Source organism: Myotis nattereri (genome assembly GCF_964212035.1).
Source record: "Myotis nattereri genome assembly, chromosome: 5".
NCBI lineage: Eukaryota > Metazoa > Chordata > Mammalia > Chiroptera > Vespertilionidae > Myotis > Myotis nattereri.
The window spans coordinates 104,018,748-104,042,839 of NC_138080.1; the positions used below are offsets into that span (position 1 = coordinate 104,018,748).

The 24,092-nt window shown below is 50.8% G+C and overlaps 1 protein-coding gene across 2 annotated transcripts in view; it reads left to right on the forward strand.

Moving 5' to 3' along the window:
* Positions 1–24,092, forward strand: part of KCNIP1 (potassium voltage-gated channel interacting protein 1) — a 250,342-nt gene that overhangs the window by 55,639 nt on the left and 170,611 nt on the right. The window lies entirely within an intron of this gene.

Genomic DNA, 24,092 nt, shown 5'->3' on the forward strand with positions numbered 1-24,092 from the left:
GATGGGAGATGTGCGATGAGGGGATCGCGTCGCCTCGATGAGGATGGGGAAGGGCCCAGTCACCCTCACAGAGACAGACGGCCAGGTGTTAGCCTGCCACGTGGATGAAGATTAATTTTCTTCTTAGAAACCCAGAGAGTCTAGATGGGCCAGATTAAGGTCAAGGTAGGGCCGCCCCACAGCAGCCAGAACACGCTTGGAGTGTGTGGCGGCAGAAATCCAATAGGAAACTCGGATGATCAATGTAGCAATGGGGTCACTAATGTCCCGTCATAAATTTCTACCTGGAATGAGGGCCCCGGTGTCACCGATGTCGGCAGGAGCAAGCGACGGCCCCGGAGAGGACGTGAGGCCAGGCCTGGTCCAAGAGGAAGGGTCATGCAGGGCTCCTGTCCCATCCCAGCTGTAAAATTGTCACCATTCCCCGTGGCCTCTCGGGGACACAGACCTTCTTTGTGGTGCTTTGTATCAAATTGGCCTTTTGTCGTCCCTTCTCCCTTCCGCTCTGAACCTGACGCGTAAGCGAACGGTCACTCTGTCCGTTATTTATCTGAGTCGTTTCTGGATGAAATTGCAAATCTGATTGGATTTTCTGAAAACCATGAATTCCAATGAGGCGACAGTCGAGGAAACAGTGTGATTAAAGAATTGTTATTCGCCGGTGGTACACCATTACCACCCGGAATCCGTCGCCGGATCGCTCACAGATGGAGTCGCTGAACTATGATTATATTTCAGCAAATGAAAGGGGACAAATCTAAAAAGGCAATAAAGCAAATTAGCAGCCTGCTTGAGGGACAGGGTTATTACTGATTGAGTATATTTGGCATAAAAAGGCAGCAGCACTTTGGCAGTTTAAATTACATATCCGTGCAGTCAGCGTCTTGGCTGGTCTCAAGCTCCTCGGTTATTTTGGTCTTCGAATCACATCCTCTTTCTCCCTGCAAAGCGACAAGTTGAAAGGACCTTAGAAATGATCTTTTCTGGGGGCTCATTTGCTTTCAGCGGCTATTGAAAGGCTATCGCCAGTCGCTTGCTTTCTTGATTTAACTTTAAAGGAAAGTTACCGCGTAAGGAGACGTGGTTCCCTATTCCTGTGAAATGGGCTGTGGTGCTTGTTTCAATGTGCGGGGTTCATGCTGGGGGACTGGGGGGAGGGGACTGGGGGGAGGCGGGGAGGTCTCCACAGGCACCGTACCACCCCTGGTGGCAGGTACGCTTCCGGCTCCGGGTATGGAGGGAACCACTTTCCTGGTTCCTGTTTGCTTTCTACGGGATCTAGAAGGAACTTGGGCCCCATCTCTTGAACCCACTTTAACGGAAGTTGGCCCAGCCTCCTGTCAGCTGTGTGGCCTTGGGCACATGATTTCAGTTCTCTGAGCCTTTGTGTCCTCATTTCTGCAAGTGGACTGCACCTGCCCCGGGGGGTTGCTGCAGTGGGGGGCGGGGGGTTGCTGCAGTGGGGGCCTGAGATGCTGTCTGTGGTGGCCCAGCATGTGCCCGCGAAAATGAGGCCCAGTAAAGGTGCTCCTCTCTGCCACCTCTGGACCTCACGCCAGAGCTCTGTGTCACCGGGAGAACCACAGCCAGGGCAGGTCTTGGGGGGCCACACCCATCTCTTCTTCCTTAGGGCACACCACCCTCGTCCCTCCGTGCTGCCCCTTACCCGCCATGGGGCCTCGGGCACGTCTCTGCGGTCTCTGAGCCTCGATTTGCTCATTTTTAAAACGCGGTTGTTTATAGAGCAGTGGTTCTCAACCTTCCTAACGCCGCGACCCTGTAATACAGTTCCTCATGTTGTGGTGACCCCCAATTCCATTGTTACAAATTGAACATAATCAAAGCATAGCGATTCATCACAAAAACAGTATGTAATTATATATGTGCTTTCCGATGGTCTTAGGCGACCCCTGGGAAAGGGTCGTTCGACCCCCAAAGGGATCACGACCCACAGGTTGAGAACCGCTGTTATAGAGCATCTTCATAGAGTGAGTGTGGCGGTCAAGCAAGACGTGGAGAGTGCTGGCACAGGAGCTGGCATATGTGCTTATGAAACATTAGCTGTCGCAGAGATCCACCTCAGACAGCGTGAGGAGCTGAGCAGACCCCTGCCAGAAAAGCCATCATCAGTGTGAGAATTATTTCTTTAAAAAATTCAAGTCTTTAGAAAAAATGTCTTACGAGCATGGAGGAAGTGAAGAAATGCTTATTCAGGAAAATTCTAACTCTAGGTAAGAAGAGTGCGAGCCCCCAGGCCTTGAGCCTGAGCCTCTCCCTCCTCCCTGCCCTCGCTGAGCGTGGCGGGAGCTATGCACCGGGTGCTGTGGTCCAGAGCATGGAACTCGCCCTGGGGTGGCTAGGTGGTTAGAACATCAGCCTGAGCACCAAAGGGAGAGTCGCGGGTTCGATTCCCAGTCAAGGTCATATATCTTGGTTACAAATTTATTCCCCGGCACTGGTTGGGGCGTGTGCAGGAGGCAACCAATCAATGTATCTCTCTCACATCAATGTTTCTCTCCCCCACTCTTCCTCTCTCTCTAAAAATGAATGAAAACATATCCTTGGGTGAGGATTAACAAAACAAAACAAAAAAAGAGCAGGGCACTCTCTCCCTCACAGGACATGGCACCTCAAGGGCTCTGGCACTCGCCTGGAGGGACAGGCCACCTGACTGGACCACCCGCCCCAGCACGCTCATGGGGTGGAGGTTTCCTGCTGGGAGGCGCAGGCCAAGAAGACCCAGCCCGCCGCCCCATCAAGCACTCTGCTCATAAGACAGGTGTCCCTCTAAGGAAGCAGGCGCTGTCCCCAGCCCAGCCTGCATTCCCCAGTGGTGAATTTGAGTGTGCCTGGGAGGGAACAGTCTGAGGGACAGAGCTCCCATCACAATTTGGAGGAACTTCGTTGTTGAGAACAGAGCAGGGGCAGATTCAAGATCCAAAGACACTCTCGGAAACAATGGCGACGTGGTGGTGAGCCATGACGAGGACGTCGGGAGCTTTATAAAAGCAACAAGCTAGACTGTAGGCTGCCCCGTTTGCCAGAGATAGCCAGGGGAGGGGGCAGCTTAGAACCAAGGGGCCGTGTTTAATGGGGTCAGAATGTGAAGAAATGTTGAGCAATTCATATATGGAGCCTAACAGTCTATCGACAAAGGCAAACAGTTTAGCAGAGAGGTCAGGGAAAGAGACAGTCAGAGAGGGGGGGTAGCACCCCTAAAGCCACCACCATCGCAGGGTGACGGTGTTCGTACGGACCCAGGGCTTAGCCCTCCGAGAAGTGGCATTGGAGACTTCACACGGCGGGGACACAGACTTCACTAAAGCAGCCCAGCCACGTCACAAAACAAACAAACAGCAGCCAGACACAGGGGTGGGGCCGGTATCCAGTGTCACTACAATATATTCCCCAAAATGCCCAGTTTCCAACAGAAAATGTAAGATTTGCAAAGAAACAGAAAAGTGTGACACCCTCCCCCCCCAGGAACATAAAGCAGGAAACAGAAATTGCCTCTAGAGGACCCAGAAATCAGACTCAACAGAGAAAGACTTCAAAGTCGCCATTATAAATATGTTTAAAGGGGGGGGGGGGCACAATTAAGGAAGTAAAGGAAGGTGTGATGACAATGTCTCATCAAGTATCGACACAGTATCGACAAAGATTGAGAAATTGTTTCTTAAAAAAAGAGCAAAACAGAAATTCTGGAGTTGAAAGCAGAATAGCCAAGTGAAAAATGTACCAGAGAGACTTAATACCCTGATGGCAAAGCTCAGTCACATGGCCATACCTATCTGCAAGGGAGGCTGGGAAATGTAGTTCAGATTTACACCCTGGAAGAAGTTTCGTGGTCAGCTAGGAGTTCAGCCCACAGTGGGGGAGCATCTTTTAACCCTGGGAAGATTTAGAATTAAGTGTAGACATGAAGATGAGAATCAAACCCTTTGCATTGAAATAGTGGTGCTTTGAAATAACGTGTTTATACGCTTAAGAAAATGTGGACTTTTAGAGCCATCGGTTAACTTTATCCATTTTAATGGGTAATGTTTCATTTAGCCATCGAGTTAGAATTCAGACTTAGGTTGAAATCTTACTAAATTTAAATAAGTATTGGAACCTATAAAAAAACATCAGCTTTGTCCTTTTTATAAGTTTAACGAATTAGATTTGTATATGTAGTTACTTCCATACTTGAGAAGGTTTGTTAAACGACTGAAGTAATTAAAAAGAGATTCAAATATATTAAATTTATAAATGCACTTGACCATGTTTAGAGCAATTTAATTAAGCACATTTGTAAAGGAGAAGAAACATTTCTCATAGGTACCTTAAAAGTGATGGTTAAAAGTTGCTAGGCTTCTGAATAAATAATAAGATTTGTAAACAGAACTTTAAAGTTCATGAAAGAATTCGCTTCTGTGTGGATTTGTAACTTTAATAAATTGAATATTAATTTTAAAAACCAAGGAGACCTTTGACTAAACTTTTAGCGCCCAAGAGCTTCCCTGGAGGGCATCAAATTAATCGGTTTTTATTATTAAAAAATATGGGTATGATTTTAAAAAATTGACCAATAAGGAAGGGGCAAGGTGAAGACCCCGGCCCATTCCCCCAGGTAGCTCTCATTGCCAGTCCCTGTGTGCCCTTCTCTTCTCATGCACATATCACCCCCCTCCCCACTGCTTTTACACAAAGAGTGTTATCCTGGCTAACACCCTGCCCTGCCTTCTTGCTTAACAATGTATCTTAGAAACACGTTTGTGACCCTCATAAGCATACAGGTAAGAACTGCTGCCTTTACCTCGCAGCCTCTATTAGGATGTGGCCTCACCTCGCTCCTCCAGGTCATGGCCAAACTCCTCTCTGGAGCTGGAGCTCTCACTGCCTCCCTCCCCCTCCTCCTCCACAAACCCCTGGGTGCACAAGGCGGCACTCACCCAGGGCACCGGTGGCTTCCATCCACCAAACCCTGCAGAGAGGCCTCCGTTCTCCTGCGTCCTGGTCTGAGCAATCAAGGCTTTGCTCTCTCCTTCTTGTCCCATGTGGGCTTCCCACGGTCTCCGTCTGCTCCACCTTCTATGCTCACATCCCCTCCCTCCCCACACATGACAGCTGCCAGCACCGCAGCACTTGGCCCTTAGGTGTCCTCTTGTCATCCTAAAGCCTGTCCTGAAGGGATCGTCTCCCTGCCCAGGCTTCCTTCCCACCTGTATAGCCCACACGGCCGGCTATGCCCATGCCCAGCCCAGAAGCCCGCTCCACGCTCCCAGGGGGCCTGCACAGCTGCTTCACCAGCGCCTGCGTCCAGGCGCCCAGAGGCAGGGCCGGGCACACACTGTGTTGGTCCCAGCGCAAAATGGACATGCAGGTCCTTTTGTTAAAAATGCATTAAGCGTTCCAAGGTGGTGACGGGGGAGCATGAAACCAAGTGCGGGTCCCCATGTGACTGCACAGGTCATGGACCAGGGAGGTCTAAAAACACATATCCCTCCCTTCAGGCTATCCCTTCTTCTCCTTCCTGTCTCAGTGGATGGCGACCCACCATCCCGCGATGCCAGTCTGGAAACTGGGAGCCGCCCTAAAAACTGGGAGTCATTCCCTCTCCTCCAGGCCCCTTCACCCAGGCAGCCCCGAGCCCTGGTTGATTTCCGCTCCTGCTGCTGGCTGACCCCGGCCGACCCCGCGTGGCCATCCTCTCTTCTCTGGCCGCGTGCCACAGCCCTCTGATCCCCACACCACCTTGCCCTCCACATCACGCCACGATCCCCACTGTGGCTAGAGAGTGTTCTTTCCAAAATATGAGCTGAATCATGACGTCTCAGGTCCCGCTCCACTCTCTACCCCTCAGCGCTTTGCCCAGGAACCTTCAGCGGCTTCCCATCGACAGTCTCTTCCCCATGCAGTCCTGTTCCTTTTGGCGTTTGGGGGTTATTTTCCGCAGCGAGAATCCTTTTATGTTCTTGGACTCAAATTGGTCCATCCCTTCCTTTGTAGCGTTTGAGATTGGTGTTCTTCTTAGAATGATTTCATAGAAACATTATTCGTGTTTTCTCTCTATATTTGGAAGTCTCTTTGTTTAAAACCTGTCAGTGTTTGATCAGTGTTTGGGGGGGAGGCACGCAACTCCAACCTTGTTTTATTCAAAATGCCTAGTCAACCCACCTGACAGTCCCTTCGCTGGGCATCTTTTCCTCTCTGGTTGCAAAGCCACCCTCTCTGACCCCAAATTCCCATTTCTGCCCTTTCCATCCCGTTCCACTGACCTCTTTCCTTGGGTACGAGTTTCCTGATGGCCTGACTTGATTCAAGGATAGCTGCTAGACTCTTCCTGGAATGAATGCCCTCAACTCAGTCCGCCATAAATAATGGTTCCTTCCACAGAGCTGTTTTCTCTCTTTCTTAGTAAGAGATGGGGGTCACAGAGGCTCAGGGCTGCATTTTCTGGTGACGTCCAGAATGCCATTACTCTGGGCCATTGATTGAGGGCAGAGTTATCAGCCAGGGAGGCGGGAGAATTGACAGTCTTACGGGGAAACTCAGATGCGCCCCCCTCCCTAGGGATGAGAAACATGTCTTTGAATCTGTAACCATTGTTCACACACTGACCCTTAGCCCGGCGCTCCAGGATGAATGGGGGTGGTGCTCCTGGTTCTCTGCACAAGTGCAATGCATGCTTATCCTGGGAGATCCAGAAAACAGAATTGCTCTGAGTAACCCCATTCCAGTCCCCATGCCTTTTCCAGACGAAACCAGTTTGGTGAGTGTCTTGGTCAATGGCTGAGGAAGAAGTGGCCGACTTTCCCACAATGGATGGCTGCCCACCTCTCTTTAAAGAAAGAATAGTTTATTCTGATGGCTCTTCTGCAGCTTGGGGAGGGAGAGAGGCTCAGAGAGGCTCATGGCCATGGTGAGTAGCCTGGCTGGGATTTGCAGTGTGTTCCCATGGTTAGTAGTGTCCTGGCTGGGATTTGCAGTGTGTTCCCATGGTTAATAGTGGCCAGGCTGGGATTTGCAGTGTGTTCCCAGGTTAGTAGTGGCCTGGCTGGGATTTGCAGTGAGTTCCCATGGTTAGTAGTGTCCTGGCTGGGATTTGCAGTGTGTTCTCTGGTTAGTAGTGGCCTGGGTGGGATTTGCAGTGTGTTCCCATGGTTAGTAGTGTCCTGGCTGGGATTTGCAGTGTGTTCTCATGGTTAGTAGTGGCCTGGGTGGGATTTGCAGTGTGTTCCCAGGTTAGTAGTGTCCTGGCTGGGATTTGCAGTGTGTTCTCATGGTTAGTAGTGTCCTGGGTGGGATTTGCAGTGTGTTCCCATGGTTAGTAGTGGCCTGGCTGGGATTTGCAGTGTGTTCCCATGGTTAGTAGTGGCCTGGCTGGGATTTGCAGTGTGTTCCCATGGTCAGTAGTAGCCTGGCTGGGATTTGCAGTGTGTTCTCTGGTTAGTAGTGTCCTGGCTGGGATTTGCAGTGTGTTCCCTGGTTAGTAGTGTCCTGGCTGGGATTTGCAGTGTGTTCTCTGGTTAGTAGTGGCCTGGCTGGGATTTGCTGTGTGTTCTCATGGTTAGTAGTGTCCTGGCTGGGATTTGCAGTCTGTTCCCATGGTTAGTAGTGGCCTGGCTGGGATTTGCAGTGTGTTCTCTGGTTAGTAGTGGCCTGGCTGGGATTTGCAGTGTGTTCTCATGGTTAGTAGTGTCCTGGCTGGGATTTGCAGTGTGTTCTCTGGTTAGTAGTGGCCTGGCTGGGATTTGCAGTGTGTTCTCTGGTTAGTAGTGGCCTGGCTGGGATTTGCAGTGTGTTCTCATGGTTAGTAGTGTCCTGGCTGGGATTTGCAGTGTGTTCTCTGGTTAGTAGTGTCCTGGCTGGGATTTGCAGTGTGTTCCCATGGTTAGTAGTGTCCTGGCTGGGATTTGCAGTGTATTCCCTGGTTAGTAGTGTCCTGGCTGGGATTTGCAGTGTGTTCTCTGGTTAGTAGTGTCCTGGCTGGGATTTGCAGTGTGTTCCCTGGTTAGTAGTGTCCTGGCTGGGATTTGCAGTGTGTTCTCTGGTTAGTAGTGTCCTGGCTGGGATTTGCAGTGTGTTCTCATGGTTAGTAGTGGCCTGGCTGGGATTTGCAGTGTGTTCTCTGGTTAGTAGTGGCCTGGCTGGGATTTGCAGTGTGTTCCCTGGTTAGTAGTGTCCTGGCTGGGATTTGCAGTGTGTTCCCTGGTTAGTAGTGTCCTGGCTGGGATTTGCAGTGTGTTCTCTGGTTAGTAGTGTCCTGGCTGGGATTTGCAGTGTGTTCTCATGGTTAGTAGTGGCCTGGCTGGGATTTGCAGTGTGTTCCCATGGTTAGTAGTGGCCTGGCTGGGATTTGCAGTGTGTTCTCTGGTTAGTAGTGTCCTGGCTGGGATTTGCAGTGTGTTCCCATGGTTAGTAGTGTCCTGGCTGGGATTTGCAGTGTGTTTCCTGGTTAGTAGTGTCTGGGTGGGATTTGCAGTGTGTTCCCATGGTCAGTAGTAGCCTGGCTGGGATTTGCAGTGTGTTCTCTGGTTAGTAGTGGCCTGGCTGGGATTTCCAGTCTGTTCCCATGGTTAGTAGTGTCCTGGCTGGGATTTGCAGTGTGTTCTCATGGTTAGTAGTGGCCTGGCTGGGATTTGCAGTGTGTTCCCTGGTTAGTAGTGTCTGGGTGGGATTTGCAGTGTGTTCCCATGGTCAGTAGTAGCCTGGCTGGGATTTGCAGTGTGTTCTCTGGTTAGTAGTGGCCTGGCTGGGATTTGCAGTCTGTTCCCATGGTTAGTAGTGTCCTGGCTGGGATTTGCAGTGTGTTCTCATGGTTAGTAGTGGCCTGGCTGGGATTTGCAGTGTGTTCCCTGGTTAGTAGTGTCTGGGTGGGATTTTCAGTGTGTTCTCGTGGTTAGTAGTGGCCTGGGTGGGATTTGCAGTGTGTTCCCATGGTTAGTAGTGGTCTGGGTGGGATTTGCAGTGTGTTCTCATGGTTAGTAGTGGCCTGGCTGGGATTTGCAGTGTGTTCTCTGGTTAGTAGTGTCCTGGCTGGGATTTGCAGTCTGTTCCCATGGTTAGTAGTGGCCTGGCTGGGATTTGCAGTGTGTTCTCTGGTTAGTAGTGGCCTGGCTGGGATTTGCAGTGTGTTCTCTGGTTAGTAGTGGCCTGGCTGGGATTTGCAGTGTGTTCCCATGGTCAGTAGTGGCCTGGGTGGGATTTGCAGTGTGTTCCCTGGTTAGTAGTGTCTGGGTGGGATTTGCAGTGTGTTCTCAGGTTAGTAGTGGCCTGGGTGGGATTTGCAGTGTGTTCCCTGGTTAGTAGTGTCCTGGCTGGGATTTGCAGTGTGTTCCCTGGTTAGTAGTGTCTGGGTGGGATTTGCAGTGTGTTCCCATGGTCAGTAGTAGCCTGGCTGGGATTTGCAGTGTGTTCTCTGGTTAGTAGTGGCCTGGCTGGGATTTCCAGTCTGTTCCCATGGTTAGTAGTGTCCTGGCTGGGATTTGCAGTGTGTTCTCATGGTTAGTAGTGTCCTGGCTGGGATTTGCAGTGTGTTCCCTGGTTAGTAGTGTCTGGGTGGGATTTGCAGTGTGTTCCCATGGTCAGTAGTAGCCTGGCTGGGATTTGCAGTGTGTTCTCTGGTTAGTAGTGGCCTGGCTGGGATTTGCAGTCTGTTCCCATGGTTAGTAGTGTCCTGGCTGGGATTTGCAGTCTGTTCCCATGGTTAGTAGTGTCCTGGCTGGGATTTGCAGTGTGTTCTCTGGTTAGTAGTGTCCTGGCTGGGATTTGCAGTGTGTTCTCTGGTTAGTAGTGGCCTGGCTGGGATTTGCAGTGTGTTCTCTGGTTAGTAGTGTCCTGGCTGGGATTTGCAGTGTGTTCTCTGGTTAGTAGTGGCCTGGCTGGGATTTGCAGTGTGTTCTCTGGTTAGTAGTGGTCTGGGTGGGATTTTCAGTGTGTTCTCGTGGTTAGTAGTGGCCTGGGTGGGATTTGCAGTGTGTTCCCATGGTTAGTAGTGGTCTGGGTGGGATTTGCAGTGTGTTCTCATGGTTAGTAGTGGCCTGGCTGGGATTTGCAGTGTGTTCTCTGGTTAGTAGTGTCCTGGCTGGGATTTGCAGTCTGTTCCCATGGTTAGTAGTGGCCTGGCTGGGATTTGCAGTGTGTTCTCTGGTTAGTAGTGGCCTGGCTGGGATTTGCAGTGTGTTCTCTGGTTAGTAGTGGCCTGGCTGGGATTTGCAGTGTGTTCCCATGGTCAGTAGTGGCCTGGGTGGGATTTGCAGTGTGTTCCCTGGTTAGTAGTGTCTGGGTGGGATTTGCAGTGTGTTCTCAGGTTAATAGTGGCCTGGGTGGGATTTGCAGTGTGTTCCCTGGTTAGTAGTGTCCTGGCTGGGATTTGCAGTGTGTTCCCATGGTTAGTAGTGGCCTGGCTGGGATTTGCAGTGTGTTCCCTGGTTAGTAGTGTCCTGGCTGGGATTTGCAGTGTGTTCTCTGGTTAGTAGTGTCCTGGCTGGGATTTGCAGTGTGTTCTCTGGTTAGTAGTGGCCTGGGTGGGATTTGCAGTGTGTTCCCAGGTTAGTAGTGGCCTGGGTGGGATTTGCAGTGTGTTCCCGTGGTTAGTAGTGGCCTGGGTGGGATTTGCAGTGTGTTCCCTGGTTAGTAGTGGCCTGGCTGGGATTTGCAGTGTTTTCCCATGGTCAGTAGTAGCCTGGCTGGGATTTGCAGTGTGTTCCCTGGTTAGTAGTGGCCTGGCTGGGATTTGCAGTGTGTTCCCATGGTTAGTAGTGGCCTGGCTGGGATTTGCAGTGTGTTCTCTGGTTAGTAGTGGCCTGGCTGGGATTTGCAGTGTGTTCTCATGGTTAGTAGTGGCCTGGCTGGGATTTGCAGTGTGTTCCCTGGTTAGTAGTGTCTGGGTGGGATTTGCAGTGTGTTCTCAGGTTAGTAGTGGCCTGGCTGGGATTTGCAGTGAGTTCCCTGGTTAGTAGTGGCCTGGCTGGGATTTGCAGTCTGTTCTGATGAAGAACTCTGCTCCCCAGGCCATGCTGAGTCCTGCACAGCCTGGGCGTTAATTGGGCGCAGGGAGGCAACAGGCCAGGCCCTGCACTGTTGCGGCCTGAGCACTCCTGCCTGCTCCCCCACTGCTCCGCCCTAGACCTCTCCTCTGACCCTGCTTCCCCCTCCTGATCTCTATCCCCAGAACCCACTCATTTATCACCTTTGATGAGCTCTGCCAGGCAGGCTGTGTCAGGAAATGTCTTGGTGTTTATTTTAATAAAACTTAATTATTAAGACAGCCTCAGAGTCATAATACATTTACTGGCTCATTTTTCAGTTCTCCATTTTTGGTCTCCTGGCAGCAGGTGGGAGGAGTGTCAGAGCCCTTTGTGGGCTCCATGGGAGCTAAAGGGGGAGGGAGGGCAGGAGTGAGGCCCTGACCCTTTCTCTGCCAGTCCACAGCCTTTACTCTTCCTCCCCAAGGGGTGAGGTGGAAAAAGCATTGAATGTGGAGTCAGGAGGCTTGGGACTAAGTCCTGCCCCTGTCACCAACTGCCAGACAGATGTCCAGGAAGGTAAACAGCCTCTTTGAGCCTCAGCTTTCTCATCTGCAAAATGGGTATAGTTTCAGTCCAAACCTGATAGAACTATTGTGAGAGTCAGAAGCAAGACCTCAGAATGAGAGGCCTCCCCAGCAGGCTGATGGGGGCAACACTGCAGGTGTGGAAGCCGGGCGAGGTGGCATCTGCCCCTACTGGCTGGTAGGTCAGCTCGCCTGGGTAAGAAATGTTGGAAATTGCAGGTCCCCATGGCCACACTGACAGCTGACATATACCAAGTATATCCAGGCCCTGTGCCAAAGGCCTTGCGTGCAGAAGCTCGCTAAATTTTCACAACCACCCTAATTGTGACTAGTATTATGAGGTTGATACTAGTTTATCCCTATTTCACGGATGAAGAAACTGAGGCACAGAAAGGCTAAAGCACAGTGTCCTAAGTTACAGAGCTAATTGATGGCGGAGCCAGGCTTGAACTCTAGCCAACCCGAGTCAGCCTTCTTGGTCATGAGGTCAGTGCCCTGGGAGAAATCAGGGAGGGGCAGGAATTTTTATAATCAGGGTGACCTCCCCCTGAAGTGGGGGAGAAAGCAGAGGTATAGCTGAGCACCAGGGTCCCTGGCAGCTCCGTGTGCATGTGGGCACACCTGTGCTGCTTACAGGGACGTGCATTCCCCTCTTGCCACTTCGTTCACAAATCCCACGTAGGCAACACAGTCCGGGCATCTCTGCTGACTGTGTGCCCCGAGCCCCACGTCAGGGGCTGAGCCAGGAGACAGGGTGATGTTGGTACAGGGCTAGGAAATGGCCTATTCGTTTTGAAAATAATTACAGCACATGGGTCCAGAAGGAGAGGAAGCAGCTTCCATTTGTTGAGCACCTATTAAGTCCCCGGCTCTGTCCTCCTGTCTGCTTTACAAACGTCATTTCTGATTCTCACCAACTCCTTGGGGGTCAGTGCTATTATCTCCATTTTGTGGAGGAAGGAACCGAGACTCAGAGGGTGGGAGTGACTTGCCCAAAGTCACACAGCCTGGCGGCAGCGATGCTGAAGGTCCAACCAGGTCTGGCCGACCTCAGAGCCTTTCCTCCACTGCTCTGCTACCCGCTGTGTCACGCCCATCTCTGCACAGCCTCATGTTGACCACCTACTGTGTGCCAGGCACCGGCTGGAGTGTGGACACATCGTCACGTGCCGGTCTGCTCACTTCGGCCGGGAACAGGAGGGTCTCTGCGGAATGAGCGTCCGGTGGCCACCTGAGCCCGGAGAGGCGAGGCCGGCTCCCCAGCCGCTGGCTTGTCCCAGACACGCCCAGGCTGCTTTTCTTAGGTTTTCTAAGTTGAGGGTTCTCACTGCTGTAAGACAAGGAAATGGAGGAGATAAAAATAATAAAACAAAAGGAGAGAGTCCCAAAGTTAGAAGAAGCCTCAAAATATCTTCCTGTTCTGGCTACTTCTAGTGGCCAAGGGCACCTTGTGTGTGTGTGTGTGGGCGGGGGGGAGGGGGGAGGGTAAGGGGGGGCCTTACCTGCTGTTTCAAGGGCCCTGAAAGAGTGCTTGGGCAGGCAGGTTCTCTCCCCCACCTCCATCCCCTCCCCCTTTCCCTCCCCTCTTCCCAATTTTGTTTAGGAATACACCCCAGGGGAGCTGCTCTACACCAGCTCAGAGCAAAATCCTGACTGATCCAATTGGAAGTGGCACGTACTTGCTGGGGTCAAGGAGGTGACTGCATGATCATTGGGATGGCTTTGGTTTAAACTTGCTTCTAATTTGCAGCTCCAAATGCGTAGATGCTCACGTCTCTGATTAATTACAGTGACAGATGATGGCCTATCCCAGTGCCGAGCTGCCCGCTCAGGTCCCGCGGCCCCAGCAGCCTCCCTCCGCCTTCCTGCGCACTCACTTAACTGTCTCCCTGCCCTGCAGTAGGTGGTAAACTCCTCTGCTCTTCCAGTCTGGGTCTGGCTCCCCATTCGTGGCTAATTAGGTGAACAGACTGTTGATAAACAGGATGGAGAGTAAAGACAGGTTTAAAAAACGGGCTGGTTGTCATTTGTCTTGAACCTTGACCTTCCGGTAATGGCTTGTGTCTAACAGCCCTGGGACAGGGGTGTGACTCACGGACGTGGTGGGGTGCCTGAAGGTCTGATGGAAAGCCCATCCTGGTAAATAGAAGAGCCTGATTCTGCTGGCTTCTGCTTTGGAGATCAGTGCTCAGGGCAAAGCATTGTTACCCCGCCAGCTAGCTCATCACTCCCTGCTATGGCGCAGCAAAGAGTCTCAAATTCCTTAGATTCGGGGGGGAAAATGAAAATATTCTCAAGGTGTCCTGGCAGGAATGCGCATCATAAATCCTGAAGCACAAAGACAGTTTTGAAATGCAAACTATTTTAGATCCCTTGGGCCCAGAGACGAAGACGTTTCCTGTACATTACCGGGGCCTGGAAATGCATGCTGGATTTTATGCCTATGAGAAAGTAAATATTTCCTTTTACAAATCTGAGATATAAGCACCTTCAAAAGATGTTTGTCTCATGGCTTGCCTCTTAACTATTCAGTTACTAGCCTGGTTTAGAGTCATTAGTGGCCTTTGGCCACGGTTGTGCATTGAACAAACGTGTTTGCCTGCTGCCGTGTGCAGGCCACTGGAGAGATAGAGATGAGTCCAACACGGCCCTGTCCTCAGAGTCACATCTTCAGGGATGTGTAAATTAATATTTGCATTGCAGTGACAAATGGGCACACTTGTGGCGGGGAGCAATCAGGGAGGGCTTCAGAGAAGAAGGGGCACGGAGGTGGATCTTGGCTCTTCCTGGCTCCCGGAGGCTTGGAGCAGCAGGTAGAATCCAAGATGCCTACCTGCACCCTTCAGTGCAGAGGGCACGTTACGGGAGCTGCTCCACATGTAGCTAGAAAGGCATCTGGGCAGAAGCGATGGAAGGCCAGCCTGATGGGCCAGCTAACAACTGGGACTTGACCCAGACAGACTTCATGGGAGTCATATATGATATATCCTGTAAGTTTCTTGCTTAGTTCTTGCATAATTATCATAGGCTTTGGTGGTGTGGTGGCCAGAAAGAGATCACAGACCGAGGCAAAGGATAGGAGTTCCTCTCATTTGAGTCTCAATGGCCCATGGATGCCACAGCCCTCACGGTGGGCGGAAAGCTCCCCTGGCCTTCGGGTCCCATGAGGACACCTGCGACGAATGAGAGTCCTGGTGAGGCTGTGGCTCCTGCAGGCCTGTGGGATGTTCCCTCCGCCTTTCCCAAGGGATGTGTGTTATCTGACGATCACGGAGACCCCAACCTCAGCCCCGGCCCGAGGGTTTCCTGCAAGACCTTGCACCTCCAGGGTCAATTTCTCGTGCTCGTTTCTCAGGGAGCCATCTTCCGATCAAGCCCAGTTTTCCATTTTCAGAGCAGCTGCCTGCAGGTCTAGGTTTCCACGTGAGGATTTTGGCATCTTGGATTCCTTTTAAATAGGACAAACTTGTAAGCTCAAAAGTGAAAAAGAAAAGGTTCTTGCAAGGGGCAATGCTTTCAAGATTACGGCTCCTGGGATTGTCAAGGTGCTCAGAATGAATAGAAATGACACAGGCAGCTGAACGCTTTCTGCAGATGAAACAGCGGTATGGGTCCGAGCTGCAGGCGCGGCTCTGAGGCAGTTAATGAAAAGGGAAGGAAAACAGGGTCGGCAGTGTTTTCAGGGCCTTCTGCCCCCCCTGAGGCGATCCTGTTTTCTTCAGACTTTGAAAAGTGGGTTGCCAGTCACCTGTCAACGAGGCATCCGTCAGAACAGAGGAACCAGCAAATGTGTGGGGTTGCCATGCAGGACGCAGGCCCATCCCTGCCTCGGGGACCCCTCTTCTTGGTTGTTAAGGAACTGGGGGTTTGTCACCTGGGGCATTTTGAAGAAGTTACCAGTTGGAGGCACTGAGCAGGAAATGAACAGCCTATTGTTTCCTAGATGATAAAATCCTGCTTTTCTGGCTTAAAAAATCATAATAAAATAATCCCAGAGTGCCGAAGAAGAAGTGAATTTTAGGTCTAGGGGTAGAGGCGGTTAGGGGAGAGGTTAGGACCCCTGCCTCAAACCCCCTCTCAGCTTCGGCCTAGGACCTGGAAGAACTCCCTTTGATCAATTCCTGTGGGACATGCGGATCCCTCCATTCCTGAGAACCCCAGCCCGACCGGCGTGGCTAAGCATCGACCTATGAACCAGGAAGTTACAATTCAATTCCCAGTCAGGGCACATGCAGGGTTGTGGGCTTGATCCCCAGTGTGGGGCGTGCAGGAGGCAGCTGATCAATCAACTGTCAGTTTCTACTGTTCTTAGTGCAGTTTCATAAGGGTAACACCTTGCCTTTTGGGCCCACTCAGGGGCTCTGGAATTTGGGCTGTGATGCAGCAATAGGTTCTTTCATGTCTGCAGGATGCTTGTCACTGGGAAGAACACACATGCCTATCTGTGCTTTGTTTCATATTCAACTCCCCAGCTTTCTGAATTCATTAAACAATATTCCTCTTGACATTCAAACACTGTTTGCATAATTGATGAATCAAAACGTATTAAAACTTGAACCAATTAGAATTGCTCAAACTTATACACATTTAACCACACTTCCCACAACTTTTAATTAAAACCATAAGTTTAATGTCAGACTCTCCTAAATGCTTCAGACACCTAAAAAGTCAGCCACAATGCACACAAAACATCATTGATTGAAAAAATAATACTTACACGTGCCCTTAAACTAGTTTCAGAAGTATAAAGATCATGGATATATATCAGAGTTTTGATTTTTTTTTTTTTTTTTACTTATCCTTTTATTTTCCCAGAGTTACTTTTTTAGAGTAAATATGGTAGTTTCCTAGGATTAGGGTAAAAAAAAAAAAAAAAAAAAAAAAAAAAAAAAAGATATGATTTCTCTTAGGATTTCTCTCAGAACCAAAAGAAAGACATTACCTTAGGCCACACCAGTTTGGGGGTTGCTCATTCTAACTTGAGACCCCAGTAAAGCATCTTCCAACATTATTGTACTTAAGATAGATGTGGCCTCACTAAGAATGTGCAAGTCCATGCCTTTCCTTAGAGCTTCTCTGGGACCAGAGGGTTTTCCTTAAGTGATGTGTTTCATCTCCTCGGAGACCAGGAATCAGAAGTCAGCAGCTTGCCGTCTTCATGGAGACATTTGGCCAACGCTGTGTCTCCTGCCACATCGCTGGCTCCCTCTGGGTTATTGTACATGACGACTAATTTCTATTTCCCCCCAAAGCTATCAGATGCATTTAAAATCCACTTTTTCCTCCTAACAAGGATAGAGAAAAGTGCCTTTCTGTGCTTAATAAGCCAATGTATATTTAATAGAAGAAATATTCCCCACATATAATACACGGCAGCTATTTTTTAAAAAGAATATAAAATGCAATGAAATTCTATCATGTTTGCCGTTTTTGTACAATTTCTATCAGCTTCTCTCTTTGGAGCTTCATTAGGCACTTATGGCCCTTCACAGATTCCCTGTGCTTTAATTAATTATGGTTATTAACCTCATTGATATTCACACTGTCAGAGCTTGACGCGTGGAGGTTTCTGTAGTCCAGCTTCTTGGTCCTTCCGTATCTACCCTGCGACACTCCAGGGAGCATCCTTGCTTTCTCACCACAAAGGGAACTTCTCCTACACAGGCTACACTCCAAAGAACTTCTGTCTCTTCTGAGGTTAAGGGGCACGTGAGAGCCGGTGCTTGCAGCGGTTCTCAACCTGTGGGTCGTGACCCCTGAAAATACATCCTGTGTATCAGATATTTACATTATGATTCATAACAGTAGCAAAATTACAGTTTTGAAGCAGCAACGAAAATAATTTTATGGTTGGGGGGTCACCACAACATGAGGAACTGTATTAAAGGGTCACGGCATTAGGAAGGTTGAGAACCATGGGAAGGGCTGCTGCTGCTACGGCCACAGTGACAGACGTGGGAAAATGCTTGTTTTAAGTGGAGGAATTCACATTAGTGTTTCCAACTTAATTTCAGTGTTGCTCGAATTTCTTGTTCTGATGTAAAAAAAAATTAAATATATTTTTTCCATGCCATACTTAACAGGTTAGCCTCACTTTTACTTTATTTTCTATTTATGACATCTATCAATACTTGATGTTTCTCACTGGTCTGTAGTCAGTTGATTGAAGGCTGTAGACGTCGGGGTTTACATTGAACCCTGTCTCAAGCAGCTTATTGGTTTGGGAATTATCACCACGACGGGAAGGAATGTTGAGACTCACCCCACCCTCAGTGACAGCTATGAACAGTGCGCTCTGCGTGGAAAGGGGGCCTAACCCACGGGGGTTCTTTGCTGAATGGCCCATATGGTCAGATCGGAAGTGCAGTTGCATGTCCTGTTGCTGAGCTCTTACTTCCAAGTGAGTTTTGGAGCCCCAGGCCTTTATCAGGGGTAACGCACTGGCTTCCCTCCGAGGTGTTTAGCAGAGTGTTAGCTGTGGTTACGGATGCTTTGCGATCTGTGTCTCCGGCCAAGCATGAGGTATTGGCATTCCCTCCGGCAGTGCTGTCTGAGGCCAGCTGAGAACACAGGAGACAGTAATACTTTTAAAAGAGTTGTTAGCAGGAAAAGACACTGTCTGCTCGGAACCCACTCTGGGAAAAGATCTACCATTTAAATAGCGTAAGTCGCTTCCTGCGTTATGCCATTACTCTTCCCCCAATATTGTCCTGCCTACCATAGTTCTGGACATTTCAGGTCAAGTTCATGTCCTTTCCCTGGGGTTCAAAAAAGGGTAGACTTCTGGCCAGAGCTTAATCAATAATTGTTAGGAGAAATAACAACAATAATCACAACAGTGGCCGATTTTAGAATCCCTACTGCGTGCCAGGCACAATATGAGGTTCTACAGCTCTTCTATCATCAAATTTTCATAACAGTCCCACGACATTCATTTAGTTACTTGCTTCATGTTACCTTTGAAGAAACAGAGGATCAGGTAGCTGAAGTTAGTGCTCAAGGGCTCACAGCTGATGGATGGCATAGCTAATGTTGGAGGAACCACACCCGCTGCCATAAGTCAGAGTCTCGAGATCCTGATGGGATTTGTCTTTGCTGGGGCTTAGGCAGTGATATGTTAAAGACACAGAATCCTGGCAGGATTATGAAAGATTCCATCTTACCTTCTATGGGAGTCAAGCAATGTCCAACACTAAACCTGTGGCTGGAGAGGGGAGAGGAAGGGGCGAGGGAGGGAAATTTATTAACTCCAACATTATAATAGCTTCCAAAGCCCTCTTCTACAAATTCTAGTCCTCCCTCCTCTGATATAGCCCTGGTGATTGACAATCACAGCCATCTGTCTGGGATACTTCTTAAGAAAAGGATCTTGCCACGGCTGTCCTGGGCCCTTTGTCCTGAAAGGGTTTATCTGGCCTTAGATTATCTGAAATAGGTCGTCGCCAGATTCCACATATCTCCTGACAAACTTAAGCCTGAATTCAAGATTTTAAATGTCAGATGGGAGAAATCGCCTTTTCTCATTGTTGTCTACTCTAGCTTCGCTCTGAGGATGAGTGGGGTACAAAGTGGGTCTTGTTTCTCAATCTGGACAGTGGGGGCAGCGTGCGTGCTCATTGCAGGCTGAGATGGGTGTTTATTTGGAGCTACACTTGCCCAGGCCTGGAAACTACAGGGAACTGTGGGGTGGGAGCTACCTGGGTTGTGTGACCCAAGGCTGGGGACATTCTGACTAAAAGGATGAAAGCCAGAATTCCCTCCCCAGGCAACTGTCATGCTCTCCTATGGCCAGCTGCCTGGCTATTGCTCAGATCTGCAAAGGAAATCTTCTGAGCTCCCTTACAAGGGGCTGAACCAACCTCTCCGCTCTAACCAGCCTCTCTTGTGTGCCACAGTCTCTCTTGCTTCGCTCTCTCTAAGTCCCCAGCCTTGTTTTATGGAGTGACCGTGCAGGTGGAGAGGACAAACTCCTGTACAACTCTGGCGGCTGCCGTGTGCGAGGCTGCCAGGTTTCACAGTGGCGGTTAGGATGACTCAGGAGTCATACAGTCTTGGGTTAAAGCCCTTCTCTATCTCTTTCTAGCTTCGTTCCTCAAGTCGGTTGCTAAATGTTTCTGAGCTCCACCTTCCTTATGTGCAAAGGATTTTAAATAATACCTCCGTGGGATCAAATCTCAGCGTTGTAAAATCCCAAAATGGGCATCTTCGTGTTCATTCACTCCATAAATGCTTTTGGGAGGTTACCGTGATGCCGAGGACACGACCCTGAGCCGAGCTCATCGCCCTCCTTGCTCTCAGGGAGCTGTTGGTCTATTGGGCATGGGAGATGGGAATGAGAATGAGAATATCTCACCTATAAACGTAATGTTATGACTCTGGGCAATGCAGTGAAGCCCAGGTAGGTGGGACTAAGGCACCATGAAAAGGGGGTTGAGGTGTGACCGGAAGGAAGAGCAGCCATATTCCACCTCGTCACTTTGTTTCCAAGAGACACGGGAAGCTCTTAGACAAGTCCTCTGGGCCATCGGGAAGATGTAGCCTCGCAGAGGCAGCCGGGAGCATTCACTCCACGCCATCCACACGCCTGCCAGCAATATTCGGCCGCCACTCCACTGCCCTGCTGGTCATTGGATTAACACCACCCAGGCGGGATTGACCACCTCACTCACTGAGATCTCTCCTTCCACAAACACTGACCCCTCTAGGCCCGTCCCTGCTGTCGCTGAGGCCTTTAGAAGGTGAACTCGAGCCGAGCACTCTGTCCGGGGGTTGTGGCAGCGAGATGAGTCGCTTTACAAATATAGAATGTTTCCCCAGGGCTGGCGATGGGTGGTTGCGTTTGTAGAACTCGCTCTGCTTTAATAGATCATTTAGAGCATGTCACATATCACAGAGCGAGAATAAGCCAACCGGGCACACGAACCCTCCGTGAGCCTTGGCTGGTGACTCTCAGCCAGCACACCCTCTACCACGGCAAGAACCAGGAGGTCACAGGTCTCGCTCCTGCTGGGTCTCTCCCTCCAAGGCTGGAGCACGCTCTCTCTCACTTTCTCTCTCTCCCTATCTCTCCCTCTCTCCCCCTCTCTCTTATTTTCCTTCCCCTCTCTCTGTCTCCTCTCTCTTCATTCCATCTCTCTGTTCTGTTTCTCCCCGTTTCTATCCCTCCTTCTTCTTTCTCTTGCCATTCTTTTCCTCAAAGTCTCCTCTCACCCCTCTCTCTCCTCCCTCTTTTCCTTCCCTTCTCCTCCTCTCTCAGCTCTCTCTCAGTAGGGCTCCTCTCTCTACCTCGCTGCCTCCATTTCCCCACCTCTGTCTGTGTCCTGTTCCTCTCTCCTCTCAATCTCGCCTTCTGTCCATCTCTCTGGCTCCAGCTCTCTGTCCTTCTTCCTCCATATCCTCTTCCATTTGTAACCCCTTACCCCATCTTCAACCATACCCAGTGGGGGTCAGAGCTCAATCTCCACACCCCTGCTGGCCAGGGTGGGGCCTCTGGCCTTGGGCCTAGAGGAGATCCCCGTGTTCCTTCCAGCTGGTCGCTTTGTCCCTCCCTCACCACCTCTTCCTCCATAACAGCTCTGCACCCAGGGTGACTGATAGCCTAGAGCTGACTGAGTCTTGTGGTCAGCAGCACCCCCACACTCACACCCCACCTTCAGGGGCATGTGGATTTGCAGGGACTATTTGGGGACACACCTCTGGGAATCTGTGAAGGAGGTGGGGCAGATCCAAGTCTCCAGGGGATCCACCCTCCACCTCTCGGGCCAGGGAGGACACAGGCTCAGAGGAAGGCACATGAAGGAAGAGAAAGTGGGGAACCCAAGGCTAGAACAGCTGAGCCCTGCCCCTGGCCCCACACCCTCGGCCCAGGCCCAGCCTCAGATCATGGCTGGTCCCAAGTTAACTGAAACCTGACTGGACAAGGTCCCCCATGTCGTTATTCTGGACTCAGCATCATTGTCAAGACAGGAGACTATCCTAAGAGCCCTCGGAATATGCCAGACCCAGGCTTTGTCCCGTTTCTTCTTCTTGAAGCCCCTAAGAAGCCCAGAAGGGGCGTACGATGCCCTACCTCAGACAGATGGGTGATAGAGAGGTTGTTTCTTTGTAAGGAATTGGCGCACATGCCTGCTGGGGCTGACCAGTCTGAAGTTTGTAGGGAAGGTCAGCAGGCTCAGGGGAGACTCAGGGAAGAGTAGATGTGGCAACCCAAGTTTTAGCTTGAGTTCTTAAAAAGCAAACAACTTATGGTTAAGAGTCAGGGAAAGAGGCTAAACACAGAGCACATACTCATGCACTCATCCATCCACACACTTATAAGGAGCCACGCCCAGTGCCCTAACCCCAGCCCTAACCCCTAACCTTAACCCCCAGAGAAGCAAGCAGTCCCTGGGAGAATCAGAGTCTCTGAATGTAGAGGAGGCTTCACCAGGCCGCGTGGCTCAGTGGTTGAGCATCGACCTGTGAACCAGGAGGTCAAGGTTCGATTCCCGGTCAGGGTGCATGCCCAAGTTGCTGCTCGAACCCCAGTAGGGGGTGTGCAGGAGGCAGCCGATCCATGATTCTCTCTCATCATTGATTTTTTTTATCACTCTCTCCCTCTCCCTTCCTTTCTGAAATCAATAAAAAAAAATATATATATATTTTAAATCAAGGAAGCCAGGAGCAAGGAATGGGATTCAGACAGAACGGGTGCCTGGGAAGGGCGTCCTGAGTGTGTGTGTTGGGGGGCAACGGTGTGAGCGCATGCCAGGCTGGCACAGGACCTTTAGTGTAGTGCCTGGCATTCCCTGTTGGAGCCTCCGGGAGGTGATGGTGCAGAGAAGACGGCCTATGAGCTGAGCCGGGCCTGTCCGTGATGAGATGTGGGGTGTAATTACTGAGCCTGAGCCCAGGGCTGGGCTGAGAGGGTAAAATGCTGACCCAGCGTCCAGCAGGGCCTGGAACAGACGGAAGATTTCATTAGTGTTGGAGAGGAAAGCTGTCCCTGTTCCCCGGAGGCCGGAGGGCAGGAGTTCGGCCAGGCGGGGAGCTGACCCCAGGGCCCCTTTGTGTGATTGAGCAGCTTGGGGTGCCAGTGGCGCTGCAGGACGGGGGAGGCAGAGTTCGGCTTACCCAGCCGCAGGCAGGAGTTCCCCTGGAGGAAGGCGAGGCCCTGCTGCAAGAAGTCGAGACTGCGCCGTTGTAGGCAGAGAAAGGATGAGACTGTCTGGTGGCTGACACGCTGGGCCGGGGCAGACATGGGGGATGCCAACCTGGGCTGACGGCCAGCCAGCCGTGCAGGAGGGCCCCAGGGCAGGACCAACCCTTCCTGTGTCCCTCAGTGTCATGTGGAGGCCCCAGAGCTGCCCCAGCCCCTCTCCCTATCTCACCAGACCCCTCTCTTCATCCTCTGCCCTCCTCCCTCCCAAGCACACATGCACACCCAGCCCTGTCAGCTCTGAGCAAACCACTATATAAAACGGGCATTATCTGGGGCAGGGATTCTGTGCCCAGAACAGTGCCTGGTTTTGGAGTTTAAAGGCAACCATCAGCCCAGCCGGTGTGACTCAGTGGTCGAGCGTCAACCCAGGAACCAAGAGGTCACTGGTTGGATTCTCAGTCAGGGCACATGCCCAGGTTTCAGGCTCAATCCCCAGTAGGGGGCCTGCAGGAGGCAGCCAATTGATGTTTCTCTTTCTCGTTGATGTTTCTATCACTCTATCCCTCTCCCTTCCACTCTCTCTAAAAGAAATCAATTAAAAAGTTTTTAAATAATAAAGGTAACAATCAACCCCACTCCTTTCCCATGGACCACTTGAGAAACAGATGGAGATGTTGCCTGCAGATGGAAGCACCCCCCTTATAATTGCTGGGGCTACATGGAGGGTGGGGCATGAGGCCAAAAAGAAATGCTACAGGATTTGAGGGGCCTTCGCCAATATCCCAATGAGATCATCTCCCCTCTCCCCAGATGGGAGTCGGGGGTGGGGTTGGAGCGCGGGGAACAGCAGTTTCTCTCCACTACTTTTGGGTCACAGCTGGCATGTTGAGAGCAGAAGTGTATTCTCCTTATGCTTGGCACTTCCCACGTATCTTCTAATCCATTCCTCGTCATGACTGTGAGGTAGTGCTAGGACTTTTACCCATCAGGGTAAAGATATGCAAAGAGATTAAGGGACACAGCCCTGACGTGGTGGGACTGGGGTTCTGCATGGCTCCCTGGCCCAGAGGCCTGGCCTCTCTCCCCTAGGACACATGGTCCCCCAGTGATCAACACACCATGCTCTGCAGGGTTGTTAGAATCATGTCAATAGAAACAGCCAGGAAGCCATGAGAAATGCTGTGTGACCTTGTTAGAGCTGCTTAACCTTTCTGTTCTTGCTCCTCAACTGCAAAGAGCAGGCACTCAAAGCACTTTATATCCATCTGCTTTGTTCAGAGGCCTCTGGGGCGTCCAAAGTTGGAAAGACCCTGTCCTTGACCCAGCTCTCTGGTCCCCTCCCCCCCCCCCCCGCCCCACCTCCTTAAAAATCCCCCATGGTGATGGGTGCAGGGGAATGGGACTACTCTTTCC